Source organism: Triturus cristatus, chromosome 12 (genome assembly GCF_964204655.1).
Source record: "Triturus cristatus chromosome 12, aTriCri1.1, whole genome shotgun sequence".
NCBI classification, from domain to species: Eukaryota; Metazoa; Chordata; class Amphibia; order Caudata; family Salamandridae; genus Triturus; species Triturus cristatus.
The window spans coordinates 237,440,883-237,466,718 of NC_140595.1; positions in this window are offsets into that span (position 1 = coordinate 237,440,883).

A 25,836-nucleotide genomic window follows, 5' to 3' on the forward strand; every position below is an offset into this window, starting at 1 on the left:
TCCTTTAGTTCCCCTATCTACATGAAATATCTTTGGAAAGACCAGACCTAGATAACATGTTTCCAATGGTCCGGCAACCTATAATAAGCTTTGTCCCCACAAATAAAATAGATCCCTGGGAATACTGGATCTTTCCCTCCTTTGAATCCCCATCTCCCTATAATTCTATTTGTATCTCGGCATTCACTAGCACCCACAAAATAGTTGTCATACATAGTGTTATCTCTACGAATGCATAATTTCCTTTTTTGTGGCAAATCTAACCCTATTGCTACATTAGTTTCACTTTTATCATAACTTCCTTCCTCAAAACCCCAAGGTGGTGTTTTCATCTTTTCTCCTGTTACTTTTCTTTGAAACTTAACTCTTCTATCCTCTACCATGTCTAAAAATACTTTTCTTCTTTCCTTAATCTACAAGTAAGATTGTGTCTAAATGCATAGTCTAATGGTAATTCTTTTGTTTCTAAGAAAAATTATCCAAGAACTTTACCAGGCTTCACCTTGTTTAGTCCAGGAACTACAGAATGTTTAGCAAAAACAGCATCCATATCAGTATAATAATATTCTAATTTGCCTGTCTTATAAAATAAACTAGCCAACACACTGCAAGTTATTCCATACGTCAAAGGAAGGTGATGATATGTTACACCCTCTGTCACAGACGCAGGTAACTGCATGCAGACATAACAATCCCTAACATCCATTGTCTCTACATATTCATATAAAAGCTTTGTAAAACGTTCTAATAAAAATAATTTATTGACCTGTCTCTATGAGGCTCAGTATTCTCTCTCAGTGTTGCAGTATCCTTTGTGTTATGTGCCTTATCACTATTTGTTTTATTGTTCATCCCTGACGTATTTTCTGCAGTTAATCTAAGTGGAATAATTATTGCCAAAATGAACCAAATAAACATCAGTAAACCTGTACAGTAAAAACACATTCTACAACATCTGTGTGGAAACCTACACTTAGATTTTCTATTTTCATTCTCTGCCATGGTAAACTATAAACTAAAATATGTACAGAAAAATGTATCTCTCCACACTCGAAAATGTGGCCTTCGAACCAACTGCTCTTAGCATACTTTTTTGGTCCTTCAATTTTTTTCTTTGATTTTGTCAGTTTGTCTTTATTCTGGTTTCTTCAGTCCCTTTAGGATGGGCACAGTTCACTCTCACCCTCCTGCTTACAATTTTCGTTTGGGTTCTCTCGACTGCTATCCACCTCTTCTAGGTCCATTCAGGTGATTTGTGTTTCAGATTAGGTCTTTTTACCCTTTTCGGTCTTTACAATTGTCCTTTATTCAAATGTATTTGATTTCTTTGACTCGTTATTTCATTCACTTGTTCTTCCTTGTCTTTCTTCAAATTTATTATTTTATATCTCAGTCTTTTACTCTCGTTGGGCCAATTGTCTCCCTTTCTTGGCCTTTTTAGTTCAGTCTCTGTTTCTTCTCGTTCCACTTTCCAAGCTCTCTTTCTTGATCCTCTCCTTTGTCTTATTTCTTCTTCACTGTCTTCCGATTCTGTTTCCAATCTCACTTCACCTTCTTTCATTTTGAACTTTATGATCTCTGATTCGCCGTCTGATTTTAGATTTTCTTCTGTTGTTTCAATTACTTCTGAAGGGATTTCCCCAAAACTTGTACTTGGCTGTTTAACATCACTGTGAATTACTTCTGTCTCTCCTGTTTCAAAATCAATTGTCTGTCTTTCAAAGTCTTCTGTTTGCTTTTCAATGTCCTCAGTTTGTCTTTCACCTGATTCAGATTGATCTATTTCAGATGTCGAACTGGTGTCTGATATTTCCAGATGTCGACTTTCAGGTCGATCTTCAGGATCTGGAATTCTGACTGCTTCAGTTTTTGTTTCAGATGCCGAGCTGGTGTCTGATATTTCCATATGTCGACTTACAGGTCGATCTTCAGGATCTGAAACTTTGATTGTATGGCTGGAATGAATCCAGTTTTTCACACCTGCACATTTTACTGCTGTGGTAGTCACCAAGAACACCTGACCTGGTTTATCCCAGCGAGGAACTAGGCAATTTCTTTTTCTGTGGACTTTTATGTGTACCCAGTCTCCGGGACTCAGATCATGAGCTGGATTTCTCTCGAGTGATCGCATCCGGTCCAACCTGATGAAAATCAGAATGCACCACATCAGCCAATCCTTTGCAATAGTCCAGAATAAGATCATCAGTTATAGTCAGCAGTTTGTTGACAGGTACGAATGCTTGTCTCATTACTCATCCCATTATTATTTCATGAGGACTCAAACCTGTTTTTCTGTCTGGTACGCGCTTCATGCTCATGAGCACAAGTGGTAGGGCATCTGGCCATTTGAGTCCTGTGGCTAGACACATTTTCCCTAGCCTATTCTTGATTGTGCCATTTACTTGCTTCACCACCCCAGAAGCCTCTGGTCTGTAGGCACAATGCAGCTTTTGTTGAATGTCTAATGCTTCACATATCAGCTGGATAACTTCATTTTGGAAATTACTTCCTCTATCTGTTTCTATCTTTACTGGAAAACCATATCTAGGAATTAATTTTCTCAGTATGAGTTTTGCTACAGTAACTCCATCATTTCTTCTTGTCGGATATGCTTCCACCCAACGAGAAAACAAATAGACAACCACCAGGACATACCTCAGTCTGTTACTTGGGGGCATTTCAATGAAATCTAGTTGCATTCTGGTAAAAGAACCTCCTTCTCGTCCTATTATTCCCAAACTCACTACTGTTTTCCTTCCAGGATTCAACTGTTGACATATAAGACATCTTTGACAAAGGCTTTCAGCTATAGCCCTAAATTTTGGATTGTACCTAGTCTGTTTAAAAAGTCTTATCATTGCATCTCTATCTATGTGTGCCTGTCCATGGTACAGCCGTGTCATGTTCGAGACCATGCTATCAGGCATAACTGGTGTTTCATCCCTGTAAACCCAAACTTCATCTTCGTCTACAGCCTGATTTTATCCATATATCTTTTTCCTCATCACTTGCTTCTTCCTGCAATTGTCTCACCTCTTCCCATGTTTTAATTGTTTTAGTAAACCTCAAAGGACATGAAACATGTTCTTTTTCCGTCCTCCGATTCATTGAGGTTGCATGTCTGGCACAATATTGAGCTATTTCATCAGCAAATTTGTTGCTCTCTGTAATGTAATCATCTCCATTCTTGTGTGCAGCATATTTTACCACCGCAATCTGTTTAGGCAGCTGTATTGCCTCAAGCAACATTTTCACAAACTCAAAATTCCTAATTGGAGATCTCAAGAAGTCTTGAATCCCCTCTGGGACCAGATCTGTCCAAAATCATGTACCACTCTGGCTATCCGTGATCACAGTGATTCGGAAATTTCTTCCCAGTTTGCAAGCTCGAATCAGAGCAATCAGCTCAGCAACTTGTGCTGAACGTATTCCTCTCATACAAGATGCTTCCATTATGTATGCCACCGTACATACAGCATACACAGCACTTAAAATTCCTTCTTTCGTTCTCAAGCATGATCCAACCACAAACATCTCATAATCTAACTCTTTTAGAGGTTCATCTTTGATGTCAGGGCGGGGCTTTTTGCAGAATTCAAGTACATCCAAGCAATTGTGTTCAACGTCATCTTTGACCTCTACATTTACCGCATCAGCCAATAAAGTGGAAGGATTCACACTTATGCATCTCACAATCCTTACACTGTCTACACCCAAAATCACCTTCTCATATCTGGTTAATCGGCTATGTGTCATGAATTGGGTCTTTGTTCTGGTCAAAAGGATTTCAACTGAATGTGGGACATATACCTTTATAGGATATCCCATCACAATGCCTTCACTCTGTTCGAGACTCACAAAAGTAGCAGCTACTGCTTTTAGACATCCAGTCAATGCTTTTGCTACTGGGTCCAAAACAGCTGAAAAATATCCTATTGGCCTTCTCATTCTTCCATGCCTTTGTAATAGTACCGAAAGTGCACATCCGTCTCTTTCACTACAGTACAACTGAAATTCTTTCTCATAATCTGTCATTGCCAATGCTGGGGCTTCACACAAACTGTTTCTCAGTTGCTCGAAAGCTTCCATCTCTTCCTCATTCAATGCAATTGGATCTTTTACATCACTTTTTGTTAATTGCTGTAAAGATTTTGCAATCAATGAAAATCCATTTATCCACTGTCGACAATAACCAATCATTCCGAGAAACATTCTCACCTCTCTCTGTGTTATTGGGGCTCTCATTCCTTTAATAATCCTGATTATTTCTGTTGTTACTTTTCTCATCCCTTTTTCAATCTTATGACCTAAATACTGTACTTCTTGTTGACAGAACTGCAGCTTAGATGGGGACACCTTATGTCCTCCTTCTGCCAAATTATTCAATAATGCGATCGTGTCAGTAATACATGCCTCTTTGGTCCTTGATGCCGCCAATACGTCATCAATATACTGGACCATAACAGATTTCTTAGGCATTTTCAAACTTTCTAGTGATTTCTTCAGAATCTGAGTAAAAATGGAAGGACTTTCAGTATACCCTTGAGGAATTCGTCACCATGCTAAAATATGCTCGCCAAACCGGAAAGTAAACAATGGCTGGCTGTCAGGGTGTAATGGAATGGAAAAGAATGCATGGCACAAATCAATAACTGTATCATTCTGCCTCATGAGGAATTTGATGCAATATTACAGCAGGGTTTGGTACAATTGGACAACAGAGAAACAACAATTTTATTCACCTTTCTCAAATCCTGGACTACCCTATAGGTTCCATTAGGCTTTTTCAATCCCATTATAGGTGAATTACATGGGCTACTCATTATTTCTCTCAGAATCCCTTGTTCAATCATTTTATCAATCACTGGTTTATTCCTTCAATAATTTCTGGCGTTAATTTGTACTGTGGAGTATTCGGGTAAATTGCTTCTTCTTTTACAGTAATTTTTACAGGATTAATTCCATTCATTAGAACTATATCTTCACCCGTAAAATCCCGCACATCAGTCTTCACTATTCCTTTCAATTCAGTAGGGAAGTTCTCTGCATCAAACACAGGGAATGTATCACATTTTTCTGGTTTAAGTGCTGACATAGTCATTTTATGCAGAACGTCATCATCTGATGTCTGAAAAGCAATACCATCTGGGGTATAGTAGATGGTGCAGTTCATTTTACAAAGTATATCGCGTCCAAGTAAATTTACGGGACTGCAATCGCACACTACAAAACGGTGCATATCTTTAAAGGGACCAATTTCCACCTCTACCGATTTTGTAAGAGGGTTTTAATTTGTCTGTTTGAGACACCTTGGATGAATTCTCCAGAGAGAGGAAGGTTTGGAATTTCAACTGATCTTACAGTAGAACGGGTAGCACCAGTGTCCACAAGGAAAGTTAACGTTTATATCATTCACCTTTCCATCCAAAAATGGACCTGACTGATCTACCTCTAGTGTTGCGCCAAGCATGCACTGCTCTTCCTCTCCTAGGCACCGTCATAAGCTTTCATCTGATTAATTTCCATCCGGTCGTAGCCAATACTGTGAAACAGCAGTTGCGCGCGGCAATTTCGTTACCTGTTCTCCACGGTAGAATCCTGCCTCTGCACTGTATCTTTGAAGATTTACACTCTTTGGGAGAGGTGGCTGTGGCACCTGACTCTGTTGAGTAACTACCTGTTGCTGTGGTGGTTGTTGATAACCCACCTCATTCTGCACCTGTGGATTTAATGATTTATTCTCGGTATTAACTTTTGGAGGTAATTTGCACTCGTTTTTCCAGTGCCCTAATTTTCCGCAATTATGACATGGCCATTTCTTTTTAGCTTCTTCTATATTTATCTGACCTTTTCCTTTACCAATGTTTCGTTTCATTTTGGTCTGCCCTGCTTCATTAATCTGGTTAACTATCTGGGCTTCTTGCTGTTCTGCAACCTTCACCTGTACCCAGATTGCCTTTTCTTTGAGCTTACGTTGTCTGGCCTCAATGTCATCACTACAATATTTTGCATACCTTAGTACCTCATCCACTGTACACAAATCGATATACAAAGTGACTCATGTCTTTTTCACTCAGATTCTCATATCCACTGTAGTGTTTAAAAACTAGAAGCAAACTTTCATAATAAGCGTGCACAGACTCTTTAAGTTCCCGAGTTCTATTGATCTTTAACCAGTCTGTTTCTTTCGGAGGAATCTTATTTTTCAAAAATGTGATTGCCTGCTCATATTTTTTCATTACTTCTGGACCTGGGGCTTCTGTTTTTGCGTCTCTAGGATATTCTTTTTTGGCCAATCAATTGTGATTTTACATTCTGTCCACAAATCAGCAGGTACATCAATCTCAAACAATCCATCCAAATCTTCCCACAATACCTTTGAAACCTTTACAAACCTTTCGACTTGTCTGTACCATTCTGCAGGTTTTTCTCTCAATCTTGGAAAATCATTTGTAAATGACAATATATCCTGTCTGGACCATGGGACATGTACATAACCTCCTCCTGGAATTTCTCTCATCGGACATTCTACTACTATTGGTTCTTTTTCTTTTACTGGGAAAGCTAATGTTGCCTTATCAGCCGTACCTTCTTTTCTCCTTATCCACCTACTTCTCCATCTGTCTACATCTCCCCATTTTCTCAGTAACACAATTAGTTCTTTTATCTGTGTTAACTGTCCTGAAGTGTTCATATTTTCTATATCTTTCTCACTAAAATATACTCTGTAAGGTTTCTGTAATCCTCTAACGTTTGCAAGATCTACTCCCAATTCATTTGCTGTTTCTTCCAATTTTTCATGCACATTCTTAGCTCTCCAAGTAATACTTTTACACATAAACATTAATTCATCATCTTGATATGTTTTTAACCGATCTGTACCAATAGTCCCTAGAATCAGTTCTTCCATGTCTATTTTTAATCTAACCACACCCAAAGGTTGTGGTTCTGCATCTCTCTTCTGCAAATTTTTGACCCACTCATTTAATTCTTCTGCAGTTGGACCCACAGGGGTCATATTTAAATCTACTCTATTCACACTTTTCTCTGGTGTTTCAGTTGCTGATTCAGCTCCCATAGGAATTTTATTTATTGGACTCTGATTTATTGTCAAATCCATAGGTGGAGTTAATCTGACCGAATCTTTCGTCTCCCTGACTTCAGGATAAATCTTTTCTCGTACTTTTTGCATACTGGAATTTAAAGTAATCGTTATGGAATGTTCATCTATCTTTTGATTTTCAAATACTGGCATCACTGGATCTATAGTTACTGGCACAGTTACAGCTTCTACATTCCTTGTCAATTCTTTTATCTTTTCAGCCAATTCTTTTGTTGTTCTTGCTAGTTCAGACTTATTATGAATATCAGGTTCTACAGTCTGTGGTATTTTCTGTCTATTAAATGGACTATTTATTTCAGAAAATCGTTTTGGGTTTTGATTCATCACAGTTTCCATTGGCGGTGCATTTGGTGTCACCACCGCAGAAGCCTGTTGATATGGAGGGGGTCTTTTATTTAATATGTCCTCCAGCAACTCATCATCTGTATCACTAGCTCCATACCCATACCTTTCTGGTACTGGATGCTTCCTTTTCTCTGTACACTGTTTCCCTACTACTTCTTCAGCTGTTCTAGCAGGAAACATACCATCCATCATATTAGCGTACCGCCATCATCTCATCCTGTCTTCATGACTCAAACCCCATAGTCTTCCATGAACTTAACTATCATCCCTTATACCTCTGTGTCTCTCTCGTTCATACATCTCATCTTCCCATTCACCTAGGGCTTCAAACTGAGTCAATCTAGGTCTCGGTTCAAGTTTCATCATTTTGTTTCTCATATTTCGTAGTATAGCTGTGCTAAATGAACCAGTTTCTGGAAACACCAATACTCCATCATTTTGAGTATATTTTGCCCAATTTCCCAACCAAATACAAGTATGATAACCATATTTCGTTATCATGTAAGATGCTGGTGTTTTCGGTGGAGGAAGCACTTCTCCCTCTCTCGTTACAATCCTTTTATCTTTCTTGAAAAGGTTCTTGAATTTCGTAAACCATGAAGGTTTCTCTATCTCTTGTTCATCGTAATAAGCCATATTTCACAATTATTTGCCAAAGTAAAATCCACACAACTTCCTTTAATTAATCTGTTTGACTATTCTGTCCTATCGCAGCGCGAATCACACTAACACAGCAATCGGAAAACTTTATGTCACTCTCACACTGACCTATTCCAGGGAGAATCATTATAACGCACCAATCAGAAAGCTCTTCGTACTTCCGTAACTGACCAATCCCAGCGCGGTTCTTGTTAACGTCAGCCCTACTCCTGCTTCTGCTGACCTTTACAACATTATCGGCACTGTTTTATAACTCGTTGATTTGACAAAATCGGTTAATTACAACATAAAACACATTACCATTGTCCATTTCGCTAAACAAAAGAGATAGTTTATTCAAACATTCAAGAATACGGTTTCGTTCGATAAGTGTAGCACTTCCCTCTACCTTACCCTTCTCTCAAGCAAGAGGTAAACCAGTTTCTCTGGGGATAAAACACATATGGAGACTATACTGCTCCTGAGAATTAAGGCCAAAGTTTCACAAGAAAACCTGTTGCTATTTTACTCAATGCAATTCACACACTGAATTTCCCTATCATAACACAGTCTTGTGTTATCATCAAATTGAAATCAGACAATGCACAATTCCATGTGACTTCTCTTGTCCCACATATCCACTTCCTACTTCCCGGAAGCTTCAAAATTCCGACTACATATAACGTTACACAAACTCAACATGGAGTGTTAAACATAGACATTAATAATCAATAATCCCCTGAACTGACCTATAGAAACCATAACTCTGCTACCAAGAAAACTGATGCAACGCTGCTACTATAACACCTTTCCTTACGACACTAACCCAGAAAACCCTTACACTATTTGCTCGTCGGTGGGGCCCATAACACCGAAAACACACATTCACTCAGTTTACTGGATCAGTAATAAGTGGATAAGCTGCAAGACATACGGGGTACTTTGTAAAAATTATTACCTTAATAATAGCTCTATACATTATATACATTTGATTTTGGAAATGTCGGTTCTAAACATCAAGGTACTCCGCTATTTCGGTCGATGGACCAACTAGTAGGAATCAGTTGATGGCGATTAAGTCCAGCTCAATCACAATTTAAAACCTTTTAACAATTATTGAGCATAACTTTAATTCTAATAACCACAGACTCATTTTTTGAGTTAGCATGAAATTTTATCTAGATTCATTGAATAAATTGAATAAGTAAAGTGTATTAGACAAATATTCTAATCATTATTACATAGGCATTTAAGTAAAGATTTATATAAAAACGGAAAATACTCATTACCCTTGGCCTTAGGGCGATGACGAGAATAGTTAACAAGAACATGAACCGAAGATCACAGGATAGGTTCCCAATACTGACTGACTGTCCCTCTAACCTCCTCAGACGTATTCCCTCCCAGGATAGAATCCCGCGACGGTCTCTCTCCTTTTCCCCATCAACGTTCGAAGTCCAAAATTGACAAAGTCTTCAGCATCAGAAAGAAAATCGTCTCAACAGACAGCATGTCGTGTTGAATAGATCGATGTAGAATAAGCGCGCACGAACATCATTGTAAACACAAGCTCTTTTATACCCTTTACACTAACTTGCTATACCCGTAATTGAAAACTTTTAGGGGTTACATTCATTCTGATTGGTCCTTTGGGGGGGTGGTGATGGTCACCTCATTGTACTCCTTGCTCGAACCGGTTCCGCAAACAATCAATACATTCAATAGTTCTCGTGATTCATGAAGTCCAAATGTACTTTATCTTTGTTAATATATTTGCAACATTATTCGACAGTCATGAATTAGTTCATCTTCTGGAGTTCGAGTCTCCCATCCGTTCCCATGCATTCATCTGAACTCTTGGCACAACTCTTGTTTTAGGTCAGACTGGTCTTGACATCTCTCACTCCGGGCATAGGCCACACACTTGTGACTGGAACTTCCTCTCTGCTCATGCGTGGGGGCCATCTTTATTCTGCGCACGCAATCACGTCTCTCTGCAGCAGCGATTCTCAGACGAGGCCTAGCAGGCCCGAACGGAACTAATATGAAAACAACCTAGCTGAAATTAGACATAGAAAATAAGCCCTTCTGTTAACCACCCACCATTCTAATGACCCGTATTAGGTGTTACCTAGCATAAGCGACATTTAAAGCCATTTTACTTATCATCTGCATTCTTTGCCACAATATAATTTTACTACAAACAAAATACATGCAATTTACTTCTACTTTCTACACAAATCACAAACGAATGTTAATTTAATTTCACATTTGTAAATAAATTAGATTTTTGCAATGCCAGTTAGTTTCCCGCGTGTAGTGTCTAATTAAAGGTGCATTTGTTGATTAATACATGCATTCAAACAGTTAGTATTTTTAAAGTTATGAGGTCATTAATTTTGAAGGGGTACAAAAAATGTTGTATTTCCCCTGCTCCATCACCGCTCTCCCCCTTTTGTGTCTTTATTCTTGGCCTTTATTCCCCCTTTCGTGCCTTTATTCTTGACCTTTTCTTGTTGCCTTTCTTTTCCTGCCTTCTTGGCATCTCTCCTACTATTTGCGTTATTTGCCTTTTTTATTTATATTTTTCTCCTTCCTCCCTGTCCCGGCTTCCCCTTTCTTATCTTTTCCTCTCTCTCATCTTTTCCTCTCTCCCCATGCTTTTTCCCGCTCTTTCCCACTGGTGCGCCAAAGGCAAGCCCGACTGCACCCACCCGCCTGGGACCAGTGCCAAGAACCCTGGTCCTCCGACCCACCAGCGCTATGACTCAGCAACCCTCCTTGCACTCAATCCCAGAAGACACAATAACTGCCAGCTGTCGACACCAAACACCACCCAAGGCCAGTTCTCCTGCCGACACTGCCACCGCACCTTCTCCCACCTCCGGACCTCCACTGCTGCCACCAACCCACTGAACGTTAGTGTACCCAAACCCCTGAGCAGCATCCTCCTCAATGTTAGATCCCTACACAGACATGCAGTTGAAATCTGGGACCTCCTCAGCACCCTCTTGCCCGACGTTGCCTTCCTTGCAGACCAACGCAAGCTCCACAACCGACATCGCAACCGCTGTCCCCAACACATACATGATCCAGAGAAAGGACCGCCCCAACCCTCCGGGAGGCGGACTCGTCATTGTACACAAAAACTCCCTCCGACTCACCACACCCAGCATGAACGACTCCACCTCTCTTATGGAACACCTGCATTTCCAGATTGAGATCAACCCTAGAACTACTCTACGCGGCATCCTCGCCTACACACCTCCCGGACCGCATGCCACATTCAGCACCTCCACGCAGACCTCATCTCGCCCCATGCCCTCGCATCCACGAACTAAATACTCCTCGGAAAACTTAATTTCTACCTCGACAACACCAGCGACCCCAACTCCACCACCCTCCTGACAACCTAGTCAACATCAGACTGAAACAGCTTGTCCCCACATGACACAACATTTGCTTCTGCCACACCACGCAACCCATCTGGATAGACCACCACTGCGTCCACTTCTCCTTTTCGGAACCGACCGCACGCAAGCCCACACCTCGCTTGCAGGAACTGGAGGAAGATCACTGAAAAGCACCTTAACTCCGCCCTCAACCGCGCTCCTCCTCCTATCACCACCGATGCCAACTCTGCGACCAACACACTCCACAGATGGATCACTGACTGCGCGGACACTCTTGCACCCCTTCAGGACTCTGAGAGACAACGTATCACTAAAGCTACCTGGTTCACCACTAACCTCTGAGAATCCAAGCGCACGTGCCAATGACTCGATAAAACTTGGAGGAACAGCAAAACCCCAGAAGCACACTCCGCCTACAAGACCGCCATGACAAAACACCACAAACTCATCAGAACCACGAAGAAGAATTATTTCATCCAGAACACAATACTCACCAACTCCAGCAACTCCAAGACTCTTCAGCATCATACGTGAATTTATCAAATCCCCCAGCAAATCCTCTGACGTCTCTCCCTTCCAGGATCTCTACAACAAACTCGGCTCCCACTTCCATCTCAAGATCAAGACTCTATACAGCAACTTTGACAAGCAGAACCCAGACACCGACCCTACTCCTTCAACCGACAATGCAACCCAGCCTACCATCACCTCCTGGACCTTTATCACCACAGAAGTCGCTGCCAAGACCATGACACTCTCAGGAGCCCCTGCCCACCCCACATTTTCCACAGAGCTGCCTCCACCATTGCACCCGAACTTCAACGCACCTTCAACTGCTCCCTTGAAACAGGCACATTCCCCAACAACTGGACACATGCAGATATCAAGCCCCTTCTCAAGAAGCCCACCGCAGACCCGACAGACCTAAAAAACTACTGACCCATCTCTCTCCTTCCCTTCGCAGCCAGTCGCTGAGATCGTCAACAACCAGCTCACTAACTTCATAGAAGCAAACTCGATCCTCGACTCTTCCCGATCTGGATTCCGCAGCAACCACAGCACTTAGACCGCCCTCCTAGCCCCCACAGATGACATCCGCACCCTCTTCGACTAGGGCCACACAGCTGCCCTCATCCTGCTGGACCTCTCTACAGCTTTCGACACTGTCTTCCACCGCACACTAACAAGTTGACTCCATGTGGCCGGCGCCCGAGGAACTGCCCTCGGATGGATCTGCTCCTTCCTCACTGGCCGAACCCAAAGAATCAGACTCCCGCCCTTTCTCTCTGGCCCCACAGAGATCAGCTGTGGAGTACCTCAGGGATCCTCACTCAGCCCCATGCTCTTCAACATCTACATGGCACCTCTCGCCAACATCGACAAAAAACACGGACTCAGCATAGTATCTTACGCTGACGAAACCCAGCTCATCCTCTACCTCACTGACGAACCCAACATCACCAGACACAGCTTCCAGGAAGGTATGAAAGACGTCGCCTCCTGGATGAACAACAGCTGCCTAAAGCTCAACTCAGAGGAAACAGAAGTCCTCGCCCTGGATCCACCCCCGCTGCATGGGACAACACCTGGTGACCCACTGCCCTTGGCAAACCTCCCACACCCATAAACCACACTTGCAACCATAGCATCATACTCGACTCCTCCCTCACCATGAACTGACAGATCAATGCTGTATCTTTCACATGCTTCAGCACCCTCCGCATCCTCCGCAAAACCTTCAAATGGTTCCCGCCGAAATCCAGAAAGATGTCACCCACGCACTCATAGCCAGCAGACTGTAATACTGGAACACCCTCTACACCACAATAAACAAATCTCTCCTCCACAAACTCCAGACTATCCAGAACGCTGCAGCTAGACTTGTCCTTGTCATCCAACGACAACACCACATCACCCAACACCTAAGAGATCTCCACTGGCTCCCTCTCGAAAAGAGAGTGACCTTGAAGCTGCTCACCCACGCCTACAAATACCTCCACAACATCAGACACCAATACCTCAACAAAAAAGTCTCCTTCTAGGCATAAAAGAGAAGCCTTCGATCCGCCGATCTTGCCCTGCCCGAAATCCCTTGAATCTGCATAGCCAGAGTGGGAGGGCGATCCTTCTCCTACATTGTAGCCAAGACCTGGAACGAACTACATCTCAGCATCAGACTAACCCCCACACTGCAAGCATTCAGGAAAAGCCTCAAGACCTGGCTCTATGGATGAGATGAAGCTGCTTGCAACCCTCCTCCCCAACGCCTTGAGACCCTCGCAGGTGAGTAGTGTGCTTCACAAATCCCTGATTGATTGATTGATATTCATATTATCTGATAGAGATGCCTAGCCGCAGATTCTTTACCTTTGAATGATCCCTAGGTGCCAGACTGGATCTGGAGATGTTTCTACAGCACCTCTGCGTAACTGTAGAGAGCATTGAGCGATTCCATAACAACCTTGTCCACCAGATGGGATGTCAACAGAGTCCATATAAGTCCTCCCCTGCCACACTGATGTCAGTTTTCTTCCTTTCCGTGCTTCCACGGGGATCCAGAGAGGAGTAATTCTGGCCATTTTTGGCCTACCTCGACATTGTCGATGAAACTGTGCTTTTTTCTGGCTATCGTCGGGGTTCTGTGAACTACGATGTTGACTCCGCACCCTCATCCTATTTGCATGTGGTATCTGGGTACGCACCCTGACTCTGAATGGTGTGGCTCAAGTCTTCAGCTTTGGTCGTTGGCGTTGCAGGAGCTCCGCATGACACTGTTTGCGGTTTGGTGTCCCTGATACACCTCCAGGTCCTCCAATTACGAAGTCAGAGCAAGAATCTGTCCTGCGCCTTCCGGTGTTTCTTGGTGCTGAGGCGAGTATGGCTCAGATGAGAGAATACTATCTCTTCCTTTATGCTATTTTTGGTTCTCATCCTCCCTCTGGTGTGCGTCTCGGCCCCAAGGAGTTTGGTGAAGCCTTGACTGATTTCAAACTGGCAGGACCTCCCTCTGTGTCAGTGAGGCCCTCCGAATCTGTGATTGACCCCTTATTGGCTCCGGTGCACAGCCCTTCGGGGATCCCACCTGAAACACCATTGTTGGAACCACCAGCGCTGCCTTTTACCCCTACTTTGTCTCTCCTTTCCGATGCCGAGGGGTTGCCTCTTCGACATTGGGAACAGTGTCAGTGGAACAGTTCTTTTCGGACTACCTTAGTCCCCTTTCCTAGGAGCCCCCTGCTATTTTCCCCTTGTAACGCAGGTATTTTGGTGATGTTGGTGATGACATAACTGACTCTCTGGAGTTTCATTGGGTGTCTGACCTTAGTGAGGTTAGTGGCCTTGATTCTTCCTTATACTCCGGTTTTCTCCTCCTAATCTCACTTCAAAGGCTAGTTCACCTTTTGCTGAGCTTTTGTAGAGAGTTGTTGTGGTTCTGGTGCTTCAGCTTCCTTCTGTGGAGGTAGCCATTGATCCCCGACTTGGAGTGCTTCATCAGGAACAGATGTGAACTGAACCTGTGCTCCCCTTTAGTGAAGCCCTCTTCGATATTTTGTTGGGCACTTGGGCAAAACCCATTTCAAGGACCTGCGTGGACCAGTCTGTAGCTCATAGGTACCATCCTGCTGCTGGAGACCCGCTCTGCCTTTTCCATCAGCCTACTCTGTGCAACTTTGAGGTTCAGGCTGCTACAGCCTCCCCCGACATCGGCACCGTGCCTGACCCCCCTCCAGAAAGGGAGTCTAAAACTGTAGATGCTCTTGGTCGATACCTCTTTTCTGCCACCAGCTCCGCTTTGCGGTCCCTTAATACAGCTTGTGTTCTGGGCCGTTTTTTTCATGTGATGTGGGATTCGGTATTGCGCCTTCTCCCCTCTGACCCGGATGACTCTCGGGACACTATTACTCGGGTGGTCCATGATGACCGTAAGATGGCTAAATTGCTGATTCGTTGTGGCATGGATACCACATAATCAATTGGACAAGCCATGGTCCTTTTGGTAGCTTGTCGCTGCCATGCCTGGCTATGCACCTCTGGCTTCTCTGAGGCCGTTCAGTCTGCCATGGTGGACATTCCTTTTGATAGTCAATATCTGTTTGGCTCTAGAGCTTACTCTGCTTTACTCTGTTTTCGTGGTAATATTTGGAGCAGAGCAAAATCTTAATCCCTGATTGCTATACATCCTCCTTCTCCCTCCATACTCAGTCTGGCCAGGAATGTCTCCATCATTTCCTTTCTGTGTGAGCCCTTATAGGACGGTGCCCGTTGGCTGCTTCTTTTCATTCATCACCTCTGAGTGGCATCCTGTGAAGTGTTCCTGCCCCGGCAGGTATTTTCTCTTCTTGCATTCTTACCCTCGATGACCGGTTGTGGTCCGTTGTTGTTTTTGAGATGCATGTTATTTTTTGCCCCTGTTTTGGTTCTACGATGTTGGCTGCACTGTGTACTTTTGCTTTCTACCTAAGTTCTGATTGGAGTGTTTTCATGGTATTGTGCGGATACACTGTTACCTTGTCCTAACACCACAGTACCCCTTATAGGGGATGCCACATGCCAAGCTTTAGTGCTCCGGTGCAAGTCAGAAGATGGTGCACAGGGGTTCTCCTTGCTTCCCCCCGTTTGCTGAGTGTTTCTCCACACTAGCCAGGTGTTTTCTTTCCTTCCACTCTTATCTGGTACCCTTCTTTCCTAGCAGACGCATGGGAAGAGGCATGGTTCTTGGCCTAGGGTGCATGGTCTGGACCTATGTTGTGCTCGTTCTCTCTCTCTTCAGGTGTTAGCACTTCTTGTGTTAGTTCTCGCTGTACACAGGCAAAACGAGCTCCTACCCTCTCTTTTTTCTCTTACTTTCCTTGCAGGAATACCTTGTCCTTATCATGGAATGGGTGGCCTATTTGGCCAACCCTTTCTCTTCTATACCTCTGCATGGCCTGTGTTAATCCGCTTTTGTCTAGCGCAAACCTGATGTTGCTTTTCAGTTTTGGATTGGAGACGTTTCCATGACACCTCTGATGTCAACCCCAATATTTCGTTACTGGCCTGACTGATCTTCAGATGTACATTTTACTCCTTTTTGGGGGAATATAGCTATTTTTCATCTTCCGTTTCTTCTCTGGGGCGTTTCATTCACTGTTTGCAAACGTGCATACAGCTCCAACCCCTTAGGGTGTTTGTGTCACTTGTACTAATGAGCATACCAAATACGATTTTGAGTAACATCGGGATCCTCACTCACGATGTTACCTGGCTTGTTGGCCGGGCACAGTTTGTCCCATACAAACCAGAACTTTCTTTTGCTTCTGGCCTCCACGCTTGTTATTCTGTAGGCACGGCCTCTCCTTCTGTTACTCCAGTTCTTTACACTGGTTCTTTGGTTGCAAATTCACTTGTGGTTTTGGTCTTCCCATACTATTTTCTTTGTTTTTTGTCCGCTGCTTTAGCCGGGTCCCTTTTCTGTCTGCTTATTCTTTCTTTCAACATGGCGGTTGGTTATCTGAATAGGCCTCCCCTGTGTTGGCCTTGTTGAACTCAATCCTTTTTATAGTCCTAGTCTTTATTGCTCTATTCTAGTGGGGTTGTTTCTCCCCTGCGGTTTTCTTTTCAATTGTCTCTCGACTGCCTGTTCTTTACCATTCAGTCAGTAGTGTTGTTTTCTGTCTGCTCACTTTGTTTTCTGGGGTGTGGGATTTTCACACCCCCATCCCTTTTCTATGAGGCCATGTGGCTGGTTGCCAACTCACCGCTATTTCACCTTCTGCCCATGACCGATGTTCTAGCCATTTATATGTACCCTTCTTGGGCACATTTTCTTATACAGTGTAAGATTCTGTATATGTATATATATATATATATATATATATATATATATATATTTATATTTATATACATATATTGATACCTTCTTTTATTAGGTATATCTGTAGTAAGTCATTTTTTCCTGCCTTTCTTTGGGCGGAGCGTGTTTTTGCTGGCATGCTTTTCCTTGTGCTCTGGAGGGACCTACACATATTTGTTGCTTTGCATCCATTACCCACCAACCCCCAAAGATTCTGAGTAGCATAGTCCCAGAGAACGTCTTTCTATCTCGAAGAGTTTCCTCTGACCACGTGTGGCCTATGGCCATGATTGTTGTTATTGGTCAAAGTGCAACTATTGGTTGGTGTGCTCTGAATTGCTTACTTCTATGGCTAGGAGCTTTGGCTCAGTAGGTTTTGTTATTTTCCTGGGCCTTTTGTCCCGTTCTCTTTACCCGGTTGACATTATGGGGGGCGTTGTGGTATTATGTTTATATGGAGTGTTCTTTCCAACTCATCTTTACTTTTCTGCCAAGGGGTCTCTTCCCATGTTGTTACACAGTTGTGGGATTTTGTTCCATATGGTGTTCTCCATGATGTTTCTGGTGAGATGTCTTCCTCCTCACCACCCTTCCTGGCAGCCAGTCTCTCTCCTTTTCTTATACAGACCGGATAGCCTGGTCAGGGATCCTTCTTGGAATCGGTTCCCAGACCCTCCTCCAGGATGGTATTGCTTGGGTATCTCATTCAGAGGAAAGGAATCTGTGGCTAGACGTCTCTATAAGATGAATAAGTTACTTACCTTTGCTAACGCAGTATCTGGTAGAGACAAGATCTAGCAGCAGTTTCCTGACCGACGCACTCATCCTCCCCGCTCTGCGAACTGATTCTCCTTTTCTTTCAGATCCTTTCTGTGCACTCTCGTAATTAATACAAAAATTTTCAAAAAGATGATTCTTTTTGGGTATACAGTTTCCATTGTAGTTTCTACATGTGGCTCAGCGTTTTAGTGGGGAAAGTAGTCGTGGAAGAAACTGATGTCAGCGCAGTGGGCGAGGGATTATATAAACATTGTCAATGTCATATCCGCTGGAGGAGGTCCTTATGGAGTCACTCGATGCTCTCTACCAATGTGCAGAGGTACTGCTGTAGAGAAATTTCCAGATCCAGTCTGGCACCTGGGAATAATTCAATGGTAAGGAATCTGTAGCTAGATCTTGTCTCTACCAGATAAGGCGTTACAGAAGGTAAGTAACTTATTCATTATGACCAATATCGACTGAAGATATGCCTGGATATGTAATACCTAATTCTTTGGACTGCCTATTATTTTTTGCAAATAAATTTGTTTTACCTATGTCCCTTTGCACCTTAATTCTCACATAAACACTGCACCATTGCAGTATGTCACATTCATTACTGTAAACCATTATTGAAACTATTATTTACTGTAATGAAAAAGTCACTTACCTTTGGTAAAGCTCTTTATGATAGACACTCCATCTAACCTCACCTTTGGAATATCTCCAGGCACCAGACTGGATCCAGATGATTTTTCAGCCTAGCTCCTGCGCACTGGTAGGTGACGTCATGTGCGTCCACTTCAACCTCGTCCTGCCCCAGAGTGATGGTGTGAGCCACTTATAAATGCCACCCAAGTGCACTGACGTCGATTTCTTTCTTGACAATGTCAGCCCTAAAAGTAATTATCTGTGCCAGTGTGCAGATCTTTAATTTGGGACCTTTTTAGGTGAAAAAGAGGCTATTCAACAGAACGGAGAGGCAGGAGGGTGGTGAGGAATCTGCAGTAAGAGTACTAACCAGCAAGAGCATTACCGAAGGCAAGTAACTTTTTCTTCTGCTGGATACTTCAAGTTACTCACCTTTAGAATAGATATCAAAGTAGCATCTGCCCAGATGGTGGGTACTGTTGAGTGTCTCAAACAGTAAAGTCCTGCAGGACTGAATGACCAACTGCCCTTCCTGTCCAACCTGGCTGCACTGATGCCCATGTTGCGGCCTGTCAGATATCCAGGACAGGTACTCCGCATACCAACTCAGTGGTAGCAGCCTTGGCCCTTATGGAGTGGGCCTTCAATCGTTCTGGAGGCTGCTTCTTAGCCAGAGTATAGCCGTTTTACTGCCGCATGTTTCCATCCCTGTGGGAATATTTTGTTAGCTGAACTGACAGATCTTATCAACTGTTCATTAGAGATGGGTACAGTTCAACATGCATGGAAACATGCGGTAGTAAAACGTCTCTTGAAAATGTCTACCGCTAATCCTTTGCTGGTGGAAAGCCACCACCCCATATCACTTCTTCCTAGGGTGAGCAAAATCCTCAGACAGGATGTAGACCAGGCAACAGCACTGAGACAGCCCTCTTAGTGGCAACCGAAGAGCTAAGATGGATCCTGGATAAAGGCGGCTCAGCAGCAATTATCTTGCTTCATCTGAGTGCTTCCTTTGATACGGTTTCCCACCCAGTCCTTATTCAGAGAAGGAAGGAGGCAGGAATAAATGGAATTCCTCTTAAATGAGTCCTCCTTCTCCATAACCTATGAAATAAATTATGGAGTACTCCAGTGATCCTCCTGAGTCCCATCCTTTTTAATATTTACATACACCACTGGCAGAAATGATACAAACCTATGGGTTTGTCCTTGTCTCATATACAGACGACACCCAGATTGTCGTTTTGCTCCATACAGACATCAAGAACACCTCACAGCAGCTGAATGCATGGCTCAAGCATGTTACAAACTGGATGTCGGATAGCCATCTAAAACTGAATGGAGATAAAACAGAGGTGATGGTCGTAGGAAACAATTATTCCCTCTGGAATTAACTCAATTGGCCAAAAGAGTTAGGATTGCTCCCAGCACCTGCTCCATCAGGGAAGAGTTTAGGATTCTGGATCGATGAAAAGCTGTCTATGGAGGTCCAGGCCAAAAAGTTGGCTACTTGTTGCTTCAGACTTTTTCGTGCCTTAAGAAAGTTCTTGAGTTGGCTTCCAATCCAGCTGCGCAGAATAGTAGTCCAAGGTCTGGTCAATTCGCACTTAGACTATGGGAACTCTATTTGCTTAGGCAGTCCAAATATGTTACCAATCGTCTACAGGTAAAACAGAACGCAGTAGCACATACATTTTTTAATATCCCTAAGTGCACGTCAGCAGCCCCTGCTTTTGCTGCACTTCACTGGCTGCCAATCCAGAAGAAAATACAGTTTAAGTCTCTCTGTATAGTCCATCAAGCTGTACACAGAAAAGGACCCCAGGCCATTCGACGTCTGATCACTTCCTACGTCCCCAAACAAACTTTACGTTCCAAGGGTCAGAAACTCCTTCACATTTCTAGCTGGTTTACTGACCCAATATTGACATCTAAAATATCGACCTACAAAATATCGAGATACTAATATTGCAAACAAAAATATTGACTACATATACTTACCATTGAAAAAACTAAAATATTGATAAAAAAATATTGTTGTGAAACAAAATTGATATAACTAATATTGAATACAAAAATGTTGTAAACAAAAATATCGCAAAAATTAAACAGAATTTAACAAAACTCACAATATCGACCACATAAATATAGTTTTAAAAAAATTACATAACTATAAAATATACACATTAAGATATATATAGAAAACTACTAAAACATACCACATATAAAATATCAATTAAACAAAATGAAACATATGATAATTGTTTTAATTAACATTTATAAAATATAAATTATTCACAAATATACAAAAAATCTATATTAAATATAAATTAAAAACTATTTAACAACCAACATTTACTACCATGAAAAAATAATAAACATATATTAAAACCAATTAACTAATTTTAAAACATATTGAAACATGTATATTTCTTAACATATATACATTTAATACAAATACTCCTTTTAATAAAAAAAAGGTTTGTTGTCTTAACACACGTAACTGCCAAAATAATTAAACAGATGCTATAACTACCAATAAAATACAAATATAAACAACAAAAATCAATAGAAACGTTCAACTAATGAAATCAACAGTATAATGGAAGTCAATTAATTAACAAAAAATTACCTCACAACCTACAAAGATTGGAAAAGGACAAAACGCTGCTGTATTGCTGCCCCAACAGAAGACCACAATACCTCTACATCAAACAACCTAAATACAAAGTAAGTACAATATCTAATATATCTAAATAATACTCTAAACTTAAAACAAGTAAAATGTGCCAAATTAATTGAATAAACGTATACCCATTTTTTCTTTGTATCTACAGATCTAAATACCTTAAACTGACCAACCTAACCAAAAAGAAGCACTTGAGAGAAAATAAACGGTGCAACATTTTATCAACAACATATTACTGACACAAGAAAATAAACTAATCCTCTATCAAACAAAGTAAGTATGACCGCTAATTCATTTGTAAATTTAGCTAACAAACCTGAAAAACAAACTAACCCAGCAGCCACAGTCTCCAGCAGACGCCGGGGGACTCCAAGCCCCATAACTCTTCGTGCCAGGAGGCGCCGATGCCCGTTTCTCGCACCCGGAGGCGCTTAAAGCCACTTTGCGGCTCCTGCAGCACGGGAACCACTTGCAGCCAACAGTCGCCAGCAGATGCCATGGGACTTCAAGCCCCATAACTCTTCGCGCCAGGAGGTGCCGACGCCCGTTTCCTGTGCCCGTCAGATCCCGGAAGATGCTGGGCCTTCTCTCTTGGCTATGGATACTGGGCACCCCTATTTCCCTAGGTGCCGGCAGAGCTAGGTTCAAAATCTACAGCTAGGCACTTTGCAAAGAAAAGGGTCAGTTTGTCCTGTAAAAATAAAGTGTGTCCACGTTGCGTTTTGAGCCCTTTCCTGTTGCGGGCACTAGGCCTACCCACACTAGTGAGGTACCATTTGTATCGGGAGACTTAGGGTAACACAGGATTGTCGAGCAACTGTTATTACCTATTGACTTTCGATGCATTTGTGCCTTCCAAATGAAAGACAATGTGTAAAAAAGAAGTCACTTTGAAAAAGGTCCTATAATTCTCATGCTAGTATGGGTACCCACAATTTCGGAAATGTGCAAATATCTACTGTTTCTAAACTCTATATTTTGTTCCAGTTTCAGAAATACATAGGTGTCTTTCATACCGATTTTTCTCTGTTTATATTTTTTTGAACCTACAAGCCTGTGAGGAGGTCGAAGACACAGCACAGCGGAAGTGGGACAAGACGGGCTGGGACCCCAGTGAAACACCAGAAGAAGGCAGCAGTCTAGTGGCGCTGGGGAAGCATGATGTCAGGACGTCAGCGCAAACAGAGGGGAATAAGGGCAGAGATTCAAACCCCGAGAAGGCGGACAGCGTGAAAGCAGGAAGCGACGGAGGAGCCGAGAAAGAGGTACTGAAGAGAGGAGAAAAGGATGAGGCGAGTGAGCAGCCCAGCGGAGGAGACTACAGAGATTCGAAGATCCCTGGGGCAACATACACCGCGGACAAACCCGGCGGCCCAAAGGAGGGAGAGGACACCCCGGGTCCCAATGCCACTGCCTTGCTTGAGGTTCGTGGCCCAAGGCAAGTGGCACTAAGGGGGTCATTCTGGTGGGGGTGGTGGGGTGGCACGGGGAGTTAGATCACTAGTGGTTCTTGCCGCAATTTCCATTACGAGACCTTCACTCCCTAATGACCCGTTCCCTTTGCCCTGCACAACGCTTGGTGGTGGTGGGACGATAAGTCCAGAGAAGGACAACTTTGAGCTAATCCCGGTATTTTTTTGTTCTTCCTTTTCCCTTCTTTTGGAGCACGCGGGAGGAAGCAAGACCCACAGAAAGCCTGAAGTTAAGCCCAAGGACGGTCCTGAGAGGAGGGGAAGCAGACCCCTACCAGAGTTTAGCCATTGTGTTTTGTTCACTAAGTCCAGTTTTTTTTTGTTCTTTTGAAAGACCCGTCCGGTATATGGGACTTGTAAAGCCTAATTTCTACCCCAGACGTCCCCGCAATAAAAGACCATTGTTGAAAACCATATACTGCCTGTGTCCACTGTTCACACACATCCATCTGGCCCTCGAGCCACCTACAAAGTGGTGTCAGAAGTGGGATTTTTACCCTGTCCCTACGTGTCACACCATGACACAACCCGTGCCTTTGGAGGAGTTTGTTGCGCAGTTGGCTGAAGGACAAAGACACTTATAGATAGTGTTTGAGCAACAGTTACAGGCTGCACAAATGGAGAGGGAAGCCTTACAGGGAGCCCTAAAGGATCAGGCCAGCCTAGTCACTACTAATCAACAGGTCCAAGATACAGCCATATTGAGACTCACTGACGCTATAGTAAATACCCCAGTACGTCCTAATGTCCCAGGAACAGTTCTACAAAAGTATCAGGAAGGGGAAGATCCTGATTATTTATTTTTCAACTTTGAACAGGTGGCGTCCACAGCAGCATGGCCCCAAGAAAGGTGGGGTCAATACATCGCCCCACTTCTCTCTGGAGAATTGCAAGCTGCATACCAAGCAGCCAATCCGGCTGGGACTACGGCCTATGAAGATGTGAAGAAGGCAATACTCAAAAGACTACGGTTCGATCAGGAACACTACCGAAACAAGTTCAGAAAGGAAAAATGGTCCGCTGGAGACAATCTTTGGGCTTTGTATTACAGTATAAGAGACATGGGCAGTAGATGGTTAACCCCACATACATCCACAATAGAGGAAGTAGTAGAAAAGGTCTACCTGGAACAATTCCTGGATGCCCTACCACCCACTACACGATCATGGGTGAAGCAACACCCGAATCTTACTCCCTCCTCAGCGGTAGAGATTGCCTGTCCCTTTCAAAGGGCTCCAGACTTTAGAGGAGGCACCACACGGCCCCAATTTCCCCTTCCCCCAACACGACCTCAGTCACATCCATCCCCGAGGCCCACCTTAAAACCAGACATCAAGCCACTGATACCACCTCGCCCAGTCCCTAGACCAATCATAACCCCTTCTGGTGCCAGCGGACAGGGTCCACAATGTTTCAGCTGCGCTGAATAGGGCCATATAGCTAGGCAATGTCACCACCGAGCCCCTGCCGTAGAACCTATGGAGGTGGGTTATTCCTGAGGCAGGATCTTCTTAACCGGGGAGGGTCCTCATCGTTATAAAAAAGAGGTGTTTCTGAACGGCAAGAAAAGACAGGCGCTGTTAGACACTGGGTGTCACGTTACGGTAGTAGACGAATCCCTGATCGGCCCTCCCCAGTTGAGCAACACCGAACAAGTGAGGGTGACATGTGTGCATGGGGACACTAAAACATACCCTATGGCGGAAGTCCTGCTAGAAGTGGATATTGACCCCCCTCCTGAGGAGGGCGGGTGTGATCCCCTCCTTGCCAGAAGCAGTAATTATAGGGACTGATCACCCAAAATTCGAGACCTACATGGAAGGAACCAAAAAATGCCCTGGCCTGGTTAGAAGAAGCCCCTTTTAGCGGAGTTGAGATAGAAAAACCAGACACCAGGGCTAGGAAGAGTAGAAAAGGAAGACGAAGGTAGAGAAGAGATTTTTTCTTTTCGCAGCTGTCACGGCCTGCCTTTCCTCTTTCCCTTTCAGACACGGATGGAGCAAAACCCTGTAGCATCCGTACAGCCCATCTGGAAGACAGTTCACTCATACACGCCTGGAAGCAGGTCCATGAGCAACTACCAGATCAGGTAGGACCTTATTTCTTAGTGAAAAGGGGGTTATTGTATAGAGCTATAAAGGGGGATCCACAGGCCAGAATCCAACTAATTGTACCGACTCCCTTTCGGGAACATGTGCTCCTGTTGGCCCATAATAGAATAGGGGGCGGACTCTATGGTAAGGAAAACACTCTAAAGTACCTCCTAGAGAGGTTCTACTAGCCAGGTGTTTATAGGGATGTGGCAAAACACTGCGCTGCTTGCATGCGGTGTCAGTATATGAGTCCTGGGATCATCACGAAAGCCCCCCTACAGCCCTTGCCTATCATTGATGTCCCCTTTAAATGGGTCGGGATGGACCTAGTAGGCCCCCTAACTCCCTCAGCCAGAGGACACCGCTACATTCTAGTCATAGTAAACTATGCGAGCCGATATCCCGAGGCCTTCCCTTTGTCAAGCATGACCACTCCAGCTGTGGCACAAGCCATGATCGCCCTGTTTTCTAGAGTAGGGTTTCAGTCCTTTTAGGTCTCATATGATGGGGCAGATATGTACCATACTTTGGATAGACAAGATCAGAACCTTGGTCTATCACCTACAGACAGACAGCCTTGTGGAGCGTTACAGCAAAACGATTAAAAACCTACTCCGCAAGGTCATCTCAGAAACCGGGAGAGACTGGGATCAAAAACTACCCCTGGTCCTCTTCGCTCTAAGGACACACAAACAGAGGTCCACTGGGTTCTCCCCTTTCGAACTGTTGTTTGGGCGGAAGCCATGAACCCTACTAGACATGGCAGTCGAACAGTGGGAGGAGGAAGATGAGGAAGGAAAACACCCCTGTTAAAAT